Source organism: Lactuca virosa, chromosome 8, assembly GCF_052849685.1.
Source record: "Lactuca virosa cultivar CGN04683 chromosome 8, Lactuca_virosa_CGN04683_v6, whole genome shotgun sequence".
Lineage (NCBI taxonomy): Eukaryota > Viridiplantae > Streptophyta > Magnoliopsida > Asterales > Asteraceae > Lactuca > Lactuca virosa.
In genome coordinates this window covers 380014066-380025129 of record NC_136433.1, presented here as the reverse complement: position 1 = coordinate 380025129, position 11064 = coordinate 380014066, and positions in this window count along the sequence as shown.

The following is an 11064-nucleotide window of genomic DNA, read 5'->3' as shown; positions in this document are numbered from 1 at the left end:
TTTGATTAATTGAATGGTTGTACAAGATAGAAATTTCGGGTTGTCACATCATCCCCCCGTTAGAGAGAATTTCGTCCCGAAATTAGAGTTTAAGAAAATAAGTAGTTACAAATAACTAAGCGAACAGATGAGGATATTTCAGTTTCATTTGATCCTCGCGCTCCCAAGTGAATTCAGGTCCTCGCTTAGCGTTCCAGCGAACCTTCACTATCGGGATACGGCTTTGCTTCGTCTGCTTGACCTCCCGGTCCATGATCTCTACATGCTCTTCCATGAAGTTGAGGCTCTCGTTGATCTCGATCTCGTCGAGTGGGATTACAAGAGTCTCGTCGGATAGGTAATTTTTCAAGTTCGATACGTGGAAAGTAGAATGTACGTTACTAAGTTTGCGAGGTAGTGTGAGTTTATAAGCTACAGGGCCGATTCTAGCGAGAATCTCGAAAGGCCCTACGTATCTCGGATTTAGCTTCCCACGCTTTCCGAAGCGTATCAAGCCCTTCCAGGGTGAGACTTTCAATAGAACACGGTCGCCCACCTGGAATTCCAACGGTTTCCTTCACTTGTCTGCGTAGCTTTTCTGTCGATCTCTAGAGGCTTTCAATCGTTCACGAATCTGAACGATCTTCTCTGTCGTTTCCCGAATGATTTCCGGACCTGTGAGAGTGCTGTCAGGAACTCGTCCTTTAGCTAACTGAGTGTCACCCACCTCAGCCCAGCACAGAGGCGATCTGAACTTACGGCCATAGAGGGCTTCAAATGGAGCAGCCTTTATGCTCGTGTGATAACTATTGTTGTAGGAGAATTCGACAAGGGGTAAATGAGTATCCCATGCCTTCCCAAAGTCAATCACGCAGGCTCGCAACATATCTTCGAAAGTCTGAATAGTCCTCTCACTTTGTCTGTCGGTTTGTGGATGGTAGGATGTAGTCATGTCCAGCCTAGTTCCTAGTGAACTTTGTAGCGACTGCCAGAACCTCGAAGTGAATCTACTATCCTTATCAGAGATAATGGATATGGGAACACCATGCCGTCGTATAATCTCTCTGATGTATGTTCTTGTTAGCTTCTCCATCTTGTCAGTTTCTTTGATAGGTAGGAAGTGTGCGGACTTCGTTAACCTGTCTACGATCACCCAAATGGTATCGAGACCACCCGTCGTCTTGGGCAACTTGGTTATGAAGTCCATTGTGATCCGCTCCCACTTCCATTCAGGTATCTCCGGTTGTTGAAGTAAACCTGATGGTTTATGGTAGTCGACCTTAACCTTGGCGCAAGTAAGACATTTACTCATGAAGGTAGCAATCTCTGCTTTCATGTTAGGCCACCAGTATAACTTTTTAAGATCCAGATACATCTTATCTGAACTTGGGTGGACGAAATATCGAGTGTTGTGAGCTTTGGTCATGATCAAGTATCTGAAACCACCGTGTTTTGGTGTCCAGATTCGATTCACGAGATATGAGGCTCCGCCACCTTTGACTACAAAGTTCTTATCCATCCCTCTCAGGGATTCACTCGCCACATTTTCAGGTTTCAAGGTTCGAGCTGAGCTTCCTTAATCTGTATGGACAAGTGTGAATGGATAGTCATAGTCAATGATTTGACTCTACGACCAGAGTATTCTTTCCGACTTAAGGCGTCAGCTACTACGTTGGCCTTGCCGGGATGATAACGAATTTCACATTCGTAATCACTGAGTAGCTCGACCCACCGTCGTTGTCTCATGTTGAGCTCCTTCTGGTCGAATATGTGTTGTAGGCTTTTGTGGTCTGTAAAGATAGTGCTTTTTGTACAATACAAGTAGTGTCTCCAGATCATCAGAGCAAACACCACTGCTCCTAACTCAAGATCGTGTGTGGTGTAGTTGACCGCGTGTGTCTTCAGCTGTCTTCAGGCATAGGTGATGACCTTTCCTCGTTGCATCAGAACACAGCCGAGCCCTTGATTGGACGCATCACAATAGACTACGAAGTCTTCTATCCCTTCGGGGAGGGACAGTATCGGTGCGGTGCATAAGGCTCGCTTTAGCGTTTGAAACGCTTTCTCTTGCTTCTCTTCCCAGTCAAAGGCCACGCCCTTCTGGGTCAATGTTGTAAGAGGTTTCACAATCAGCGAGAAATTATGAATGAACCTGCGATAGTAGCCAGCAAGGCCTAGAAATTGACGAATTTCTGTAGGCGTCTTCGGTGCTGACCAGTTCTCAATGGCTTTAATTTTGGAAGGGTCCACGTGTATTCCCTCTTTGCTAACCACATGCCCCAAGAATTCGACTCTTCGGATCCAAAATTCGCATTTCGAAAACTTCACATAGAGCTTCTCAGATCGTAGCGTTTCCAAGACCTGTCGAATATGTTAACTATGCTCCTCCTTGCTACGAGAGTAGATAAGTATGTCATCGATGAAGACGATGACGAACTGATCCAAGTAAGGACGGCATACACTATTCATTAAGTCCATGAATACTGCGGGCGCATTGGTCAATCCGAACGGCATCACTACAAACTCGTAGTGTCCATAACGAGTTCGGAAGGTTGTCTTCGGAACATACTCTCCTAGCACTCGTAATTGGTGATACCCGGATCTCAGGTCTATATTTGAGAAGAAGTTCGCCCCTTGCAGTTGGTCAAACAAATCGTCTATGCGGGGCAGAGGGTAACGATTCTTGATGGTTAACTTGTTAAGGTCTCTGTAGTCGATGCACAAACGGAACGATCCGTCTTTCTTCTTGACGAACAATACCGGTGCTCCCCAGGTCGAGAAGCTTGGTCTAATGAAGCCTTTGTTGAGCAATTCGTTAAGTTGACTGGATAGCTCATGCATCTCAACTGGTGCTAGACGATAGGGCGATTTTCCTACGGGGGTAGCCCCTGGAACTAAGTCGATTCTGAACTCGACTTGGCGTTGCGGAGGTAATCCGGGGAGTTCTTCTGGAAATATGTCGGGAAAATCGCGTACTACTGGAATGTTCTTAATGTCTTTCGTTTCTCGGCTCATATCGACAACATGAGCAAGGAATGCGCGACATTCCTTTCGCAAGAATTTCTGGGCTTGAATGCTCGAGATGAGGTGAAGGTTGGTGTCGGGTTTTTCGCTGTAGATTACTAGGGTTTCGGTAGATGGAAGATTAAGACGAACAGCCTTTTCGTAGCACATGATGTCGGCACGATGAGAACTCAACAAATCCATGCTGATTATGACGTCGAAACTTTTAATTGAGACCGGCATAAGGTCGATTGGAAATGAATGGCTATCCAGTGTTAGTGAACAACCTATGTATATGCAGCTAGTACTCTCTGTCTTTCCGTTAGCCATTTCTACTGTAAACGGTTCTTTAAGTGCATGTGATTTATGTTTAAGTAAGTGAGCAAATTTCTGATTCACGAAACTCCTCTCCGCTCCACTATCAAACAGTATGCATGCATATGAGTTATCGAGGAGAAACGTACCAGTAACCACTGTGGGGTCGGCAACTGCTTCCTCGTGGCCTATACCCAAAACTCTTCCCACATCGCCGGTATTCCCTGCCTTTGGGCAGTTCCTCTTGTAGTGGCCCACCTCGCCACAACCATAGCAAGCCTGGCCCACACCAGCGTCGGGGACTTGGTTAATTGGCTTTTTTCGGAGCCTTGCAGAAACGGGCAGTGTGCCCCTTTCTGTTGCAGTTTGAGCACTGCATTTCACGGCAGGGTCCGTTGTGGTGGAAGCTGCATTTGTTGCACTTCGGTAAGTTTCCCACGTACTGCTTTACCGGTGCAGCAGCGGCAGGTGCTATCGCAGCGTGGACAGCTACGACTTGCTGCTTTTTTGCAGCCTTCTTCTTCTTCTTTTCATCCCAGAATTTCCGCTTGTTGTCGGCGGCTTTGGAGGGTTCTGAGATGGCTAGGGTTGTTGTTGCTGAAGGGGTACGGACCCAATGGTCAATGAGCCTCTGTGTTAATCGCTTGGCACTATCGAAGGTAGTGGGGTTGGAAGCTAAGATGTTCCCCTGAAATGGAGGCACCAGCCCCCATATGTACCTCTCCACCTTCTTCGCCTCAGAAGGGACCATTCCCGGACATAGCGCTACCAGATCGCTGAATCTGGCAGTGTAGGAGACTATGTCGGAGCCCTTCATGGTTAGGCTCCAGAGCTCCTTCTCTAACTTCTGTACTTCGCCCCTCGGGCAGTACTCCTCGATCATCAGCTCCTTAAGAGCTTCCCAGCCGATGGCATTTGCCACTATAAGGGATAGTGACTTGACGTGGCTGTTCCACCATGTCAGAGCTCGGTCCGCGAAGGTGCAAGCGGCAAATTTTACCTTGCTCCCTTCCGGACAGGAGCAGATCTCAAAGATCGACTCCGTCTTCTCGAACCATTGCGAGAGGGCAATGATTCCGCCAGTTCCATTGAAGGCCCTGGGTTTGCAGCTGGTGAAATCCTTGTATGAGCACTCCCTAGAGCGCACAAGAGTTTCAACTGGGGTGGGAGGCACATTAGTCCCACTCCTGCTAGTGTCGGTTGAGTTGAATTGTGCTAGAGCTGCAGTAATAGCCGCATTCACTGCAGCTTGGATGGCTTCTGGGTTGTATTGAGGAGGAGGAGTTGGAATTGGAGTGATTGGAGTAGTGCGTCTCGTTGATCGACGTGGAGGCATCTTGAAGCTATAAGATCACAAAGATGAAGATGTTGATAAGAATTTAATAGGGAGAATTATGAGAGTGACTCATGGACTAACTCTCCATAGCCCAACAACACAGATGAAAGCATGATTGAATACTTAATTTCTAATAGATTAGATATTTGTCAATAATACTGGTATTACAGATGCAATTAGTTCGGGAAAAACGACCTAAGAGAAGGTCTTACATCAAACCAAGATGAGAAAATTTGATAGAATTAAGACCTAATTATCGAAAGTTCAAGGTCTTAACATAGACAGGAAAACTAAAACTAGAGCTTTTACATAGCCCCAATTTATATCCAAAAGAGAAAGTTGAGTAGGCTCTATCTGCGACGAGAACCACTAGAGTGAGTTCTTGATTCGGACAGACGGCGCTCCATGTCCCTCATGCGCCTTTCATACATAGCCTGACGAGCTCGAAGTTCCCTAACTTCGGCTTGGGTTTCAGTAAGTTCTCTCTGTAGAGCCGCATTCTGACTCTGAGTTCTCGCCTGAGCAGACTCCAGATGACGAATGCGTACGGTATTGACTCCCGCATTAGCATCAACCTCCATGATTTGGTTGATAGCCGCTCTACCCTGCTCATCAGTACGAGCAACCCTGCGGACTAGAATAGGCAAGATTCTGTCCGCTGAGCGTCCCTCGCTCAAGTCATAGAAGCTTCGATCTCCGTTGTAGGGTAAAGGCTAACCCTGTTCGAGGCTCCATCTGTTCAATTTTGCTGCCCACAGAGGTGTGGGACCTTGAAATGTTGGATGAGGGTTAGGATTTGGGATTTGAGCCACTGGGGGTAGGTTGTTGACTTCCGGCTCGGACTCAGAATCCTCTGGGAAGTTTTCAGCAAGTTCATCATCTAGTGGAATTGCAAGTTCCTCTTCAGGCTCAACATTGAGCCACCCTCCGTTGCCTTGGTTGGGAAAGTACGGGTCTCCGGGAATATGGAATCCAACCATGATATCTAAGCGAGAAAAGGGGTAAGAGAAATAATTAATAGACGAACTAATTAAGATAATTATAAGATGATCCTTACTAGTTACTCCAACATTTGCGTAGTGCATACCAGTCATATGTAACCAAAACAGGATAGCCCTTCGAATAAGTGACCCTAACTCTAAGTCCACAACCAAACAAGGAACAGGAAGTAAAGCAAAGGTTACAGATTCTAAGTCTATAACACCATAGTTACATGTAACCTTAGCGTATCCACTCCGTAACTATTGACATACTAATAAAGACCTTTTTAGTTTGCACATAAGTAATTATAGTAACACAAAATACTCCTATAGTATTTTAAGTTTTATGTTATGTTCTAACGTTTTCATTATAGTAATGTTGGTAAGTTTTAGACTTGCTGCAACATCACAAACAACCCTGGACACATGCTAATCACTTCTCGGAAAGATATAGTTGATCAGGCTATATCACTCCCAGATCTGCTTATATGTCCCCAAGACTACTCGCATTATCCAACAATCGTAATACTTTTGTTCTATCCTAGTGACACTGATTTTAGTATGAATGCAGGTATGTATACTTTGGTTAAATATTTTATTATTTAAAAGTATAAACTCTTAGTCAGAGTATTTTAATCCCGATGTGTTTATAGTTGTATATCTTTTATGGGTTGATATACTCAATTCACTATAAACAATTCTCTGATACCAATCTGTCACACCCCAAAACCGGAACGGCGGAAACGTTCGGGGGCGGAGGACGTCATGTACAGTATCACAACAATGCATACTAGTAAACAAGCAACAACATCATCCATTGCATTAATAGTAATAATTTTAATACAAGTGTGTTCTGAAGTTTATAAGACATCAAAATGAATAATCAAAATAAAAGATGAGTCTTGAATGCGCTCCATCTTCTTGGCCTCCTAGCCATCAGTACCTGTCTATTGGCGACCTGAGAATACAAGTTATTTTGAAAGCGTAGATCAGCATTAAAGCTGGTGAGTTCATAAGTATTTTAGTGTAATTGTTTGTATAAGTTTGAAGAAGTGTTTGTAAATGTTTGATGTAAAAGTTTGTAAGTGTTATGTAAATGTTTGTAAGCTTCCTAGAAAATCCTATATTTTCTACTAAAGTAGTCTTCTACCAAGACTTAACTGTTCTCTATGTTTGTTCTTTTGTAAAAGTATGAGTTTTCCCAAAGTATAACTATCATTAACAAAATATAGTTTCTCATTACTGTTTATGTGAGAAGATCACAATGTGAATGAAATGGGAAAATAAAGATGTACTGTAGTTTTATCTAGTTAACTACTAATGTACTAACTACCTTTAAACTTGTTAGTTAAATAAGCTAAAACGTGATATGGTTGTTACCATACTAACTGACTAAAACACGACGATGAAGGACGTCGGAAGAAATGACATTTGGCACCCGTAGACTTGCAAGTCCCACTGTAGCGAGCAGCAAGGTGTAGGATAGTCAATCCAGTATAGATCTATACGCAAATTCACGTTCTCCCTCCAGGAGATTCTGGTTACAAAACGATCCATAGCAGTTATGCTATCCCCCGAAGTAGTATCTCACATTATGATATAGTATTCTTCTATATGTATTGTATGTACTAGTGTAGTGTATGTTCTCTCTGTCTAGTATGTAGTATGTTCTCATTGTTTCTCATCATAGTATGTTCTCTTGTATAGTGTATAGTATGTATTGTTTCTCATTATAGTATTCTCTATCTGTTTCTCTTTATAGTAAGTATTGTTTCTTGTTATAGTATTCTCTATCTGTTTCTCTTTATAGTGAGTATTGACTCATGTATGAACTGACTCTTTGTATGTTTCGTTGTTCTAGTAATAGTATTAGTAACTTCCTAAACTATACCTAATATAATTTACTATCAATGTTGTTTGTATGAATGAATATGTTTGTATACCTTTGCTACCCAAAGGTATTGAACTGAATGAAGGACTTTTATATCTATACACATATACATAATATATAATTAAGATTCAAACGACCTTCGTACAAACAACCGATACCCTAAGTCCACAACCAAACAAGGAACAGGAAGTAAGGCGAGCTATCAGTCCTAAGTCCTTTCAATCCTACTTATATAGGATGCTAGGTGTCAAGTGAAGACTTGAACACACACACGGATCCTAATAACCATATAATGTCACATATACGAATATAATTAGTGTTTAAACAACTAATCATTTAAGGAAAACAACTTAGGAACTAGGAAACAGTTATATAGAAGTGTTATAATCACAAAGGATTGCATCTAAGGAGTTTAAGGCCACACTATGGTGTTTACGGCCATGTGTTCACGGCCACTAGAGTTTACGGCCATGTGTTCACGGCCTCATGAGTTTACGACCGTAAACTCATGATGATTTGTGTCCAAAAGGTGTTTTAAAGGTCTTACAATAATAAGGAAGTGTTCTAGTCTCTTGTCTAATCCTTAGGAAGAAGTTATGGTCCTTATGCCACACTAATTAGGGTTTACAGCCAAGGGAGATTGTCTTGGCCGTAAACACCTTTTGCTCTTGGATTTTGGATGATTTCAAGTAACATAACTAGTAAGTACTACACATAGGAAGGCACTCAAGAGTTTAGAAGCCTTTAGGGTGGATTTATGGCTCAAATGCACCACTAACTAGGGTTTACGGCCAATGGGGATTGCCTTGGCCGTAAACACCTCATGTTCTTGGAAAAAGCTTGATTTCAAGGAGTAGTTCAAGGGTCTTTACAAGGTAGTAAGTATATAAGAGGATACTTACAATGTAGAAGCTTGAAAGGGTAGTTTTCGGCCCAAAGAACAAGAGTGTTACTGAAGAAACGAAGAACACTTGAAGATCTAACAAAAAGAAGAGATTTCATGGATGAAATCATGTATATTCACTAGATACTAAAGGATATCAACAAATCAAGGGAAGAAACACTTACAATCTTGAAGATCTAAGAGAAAATTTGGATGGTACTTGAGAGAGAATGAGTTCTTTGGCTTGAAATGGTAAAAGTGATAAAAAAATGACTAAGTGTCATATATGTACTATAGAGTTTACGGTCGTAATCTCTATTTTATGGCCGTAAACTCCAATTCTTGGAGTTTTACGGCTTAAATGTTACACAATGAACTCTAGAGTATACTTCCTAAAATTACCTCTTGAAGGTACTAGGCTTAGAACACTCAAACAGACTCTAAACAGTGCTAATAGATAGCAGAAACAAGTCTGACTTTGATTAAATTGAATGGTTGTACAAGATAGAAATTTCGGGTTGTCAGATGTTTCATTTATATTCAATTTTTATGATACTGCACAATGAAGTCACCCGCCTCCGGATGTTTCTGTTGTCTAGTCCGGGGGTGTGACATATATCAGCTATGCTGCTATTCCTTTCCTCAAACCCAAAAATATCATAGTTCCTAGCTACCCAAGGCTATAACTATCTACCACAACCTAAAGAAAACTAACAACCAAATCACTATGTGGGCTAACTGTTGTTGGAGGCACCCGATCATTTCCTCCAGAGTAGCCGCTCCTATTTCTAACACCAAGAATCTTAACTCTGCCTCTCTCATGCGTTGATCGAGACTCTCAATCTTAATCTACTGATGTTGCACTAGAAAATGGATCTCCTCTTGGTGATCATAAGCGTGGAGGATTCTTATCTCATCAAAATCCCTCCTGTCCAATAAACCTATGACGGCGTCGGTCAACATTCTAACCTCCCTCCGCAACGAGTCGTGGTCCTCCTCTAAATGATGTATTTGATCTTCGTGTCGTGCCACACGTGGGAACTTACACTGAAATCACTCGATCTGTAGGATCCTTAGAGATAGGATCGCGTCTCAGAGCCTGGGACGACTCTCTGATCTCGTAGTGGCCAATGTTGTCCTCGTGGATCCACTCATCCACTTGGGCATCCATTTAAGGGTAGGGCAAGGTTTCTTGGTTGGACTTGGGGATGATGGGGGTGAGGCTGCTCTTTTTCGGGATGGAATAGGAATGTGTTTTCTGGGGGAGTAGATCACTCGGGCTCCTGAGTCATAAGCACTGCAAGGCTGGTCTGAGGTTTGAGACTCCAATAATTGCTTTGACTCAAGAGTGACCTCCTCCTGAGTCTCGGGATGACCATCACCGTGGGATGACGAGTCAGGATATGGTGAGCTGTCACCTGGATTTCCTCCTTCCTGATCATCGTGCGGATCCTCCTCCAGTGGCTCCTTCTCCTCATAGTGCTCCTCATCCTCGATAAACACCGTATCAGTAGGGGTAGGTGACCTCGGCTGTGACGCCCGCGTTTCAAGTATAAACATTATTATAATGATGTAATAGTTAGGGTCAACAATTGTAACCTATTTTGAAGTAATGAAGAAGAATTATTTGAGTATTATGTGATTTATGTGCAGTATACGTGCTTATAACGATATAATAAAATAATAATAAAAATATGCGTCAAATATAGAACGAAGATTTGACCCAATATCTTTAAGGAAAGTTGAAGTAGTCGTAACAAGGATTTTGAGGATATAAGGAACGCTGAAATCCAAGTTATAAAACGAAGAAATTATGACTAGTTAAAGTTTTGCGACAAAACCGGTACAACGCTGTGTGTCATAAAAAGTGAGTTTGCGATAAAATACTTTTTATCCTTAGCGATCTAAACAAAATTTGTAGTGTACGTTAAACCGAGAGCATGCATATAGGGAACGTCCAAAGCTGACATCGTATGAGGATGTTATGATTTTTCTAAGATTTGGCATAGTAATGTGCAGCACGGAAATCGAATTTTAGATCGATCGATTTTTAGCCGACACAATCTAAACGAGAATCGAATATCTCGTTAATAGGAGCTCAACAATATAAAGACAGACGAAAACAAACGTCGTATGACAAAGTTATAAATTTTTAACGGACTTTATCTGTCTCAGCCTGTTAAAATATAGCTTTAAAAATAAATTCAAAATTAGTCGACTGAGTCTAAACAAAAATTGTAGATCACGTCACTACCTACGCGTGGATATAAAGATCGTTAAAAATGGAGCTCGTATGCAAAAGTTATGAAATTTAGAAGTTAATTAAATTACGAGAGGATGCGAGGCTGACGCGTGGCGCAATCCTTACCCTCGATTTCTCTCCATGGCTCGCTATGGATCTATAAACCTGCCCCTCGTATGCGCAGCGTAAGGCCTCGTATGTGCAGCATACCTAGTACGTACAGCGTACTCTGAGGCTACGCCTAGCGTAGTCCGAAGGATCCAGCCTATAAATAGGTGTAACGATCACCTCATTTTCTCACACCTTTCCCATTCTTTCTCTCTCGATTACTCCTCTTAACCCCTCCCCTTCCCTAGTACTTCCCAAGTGCTAGAGGCGAGTATTTAATATAAATTGTGTGCTATGTGTGCATATTATCTATGTTCTTGATATCTA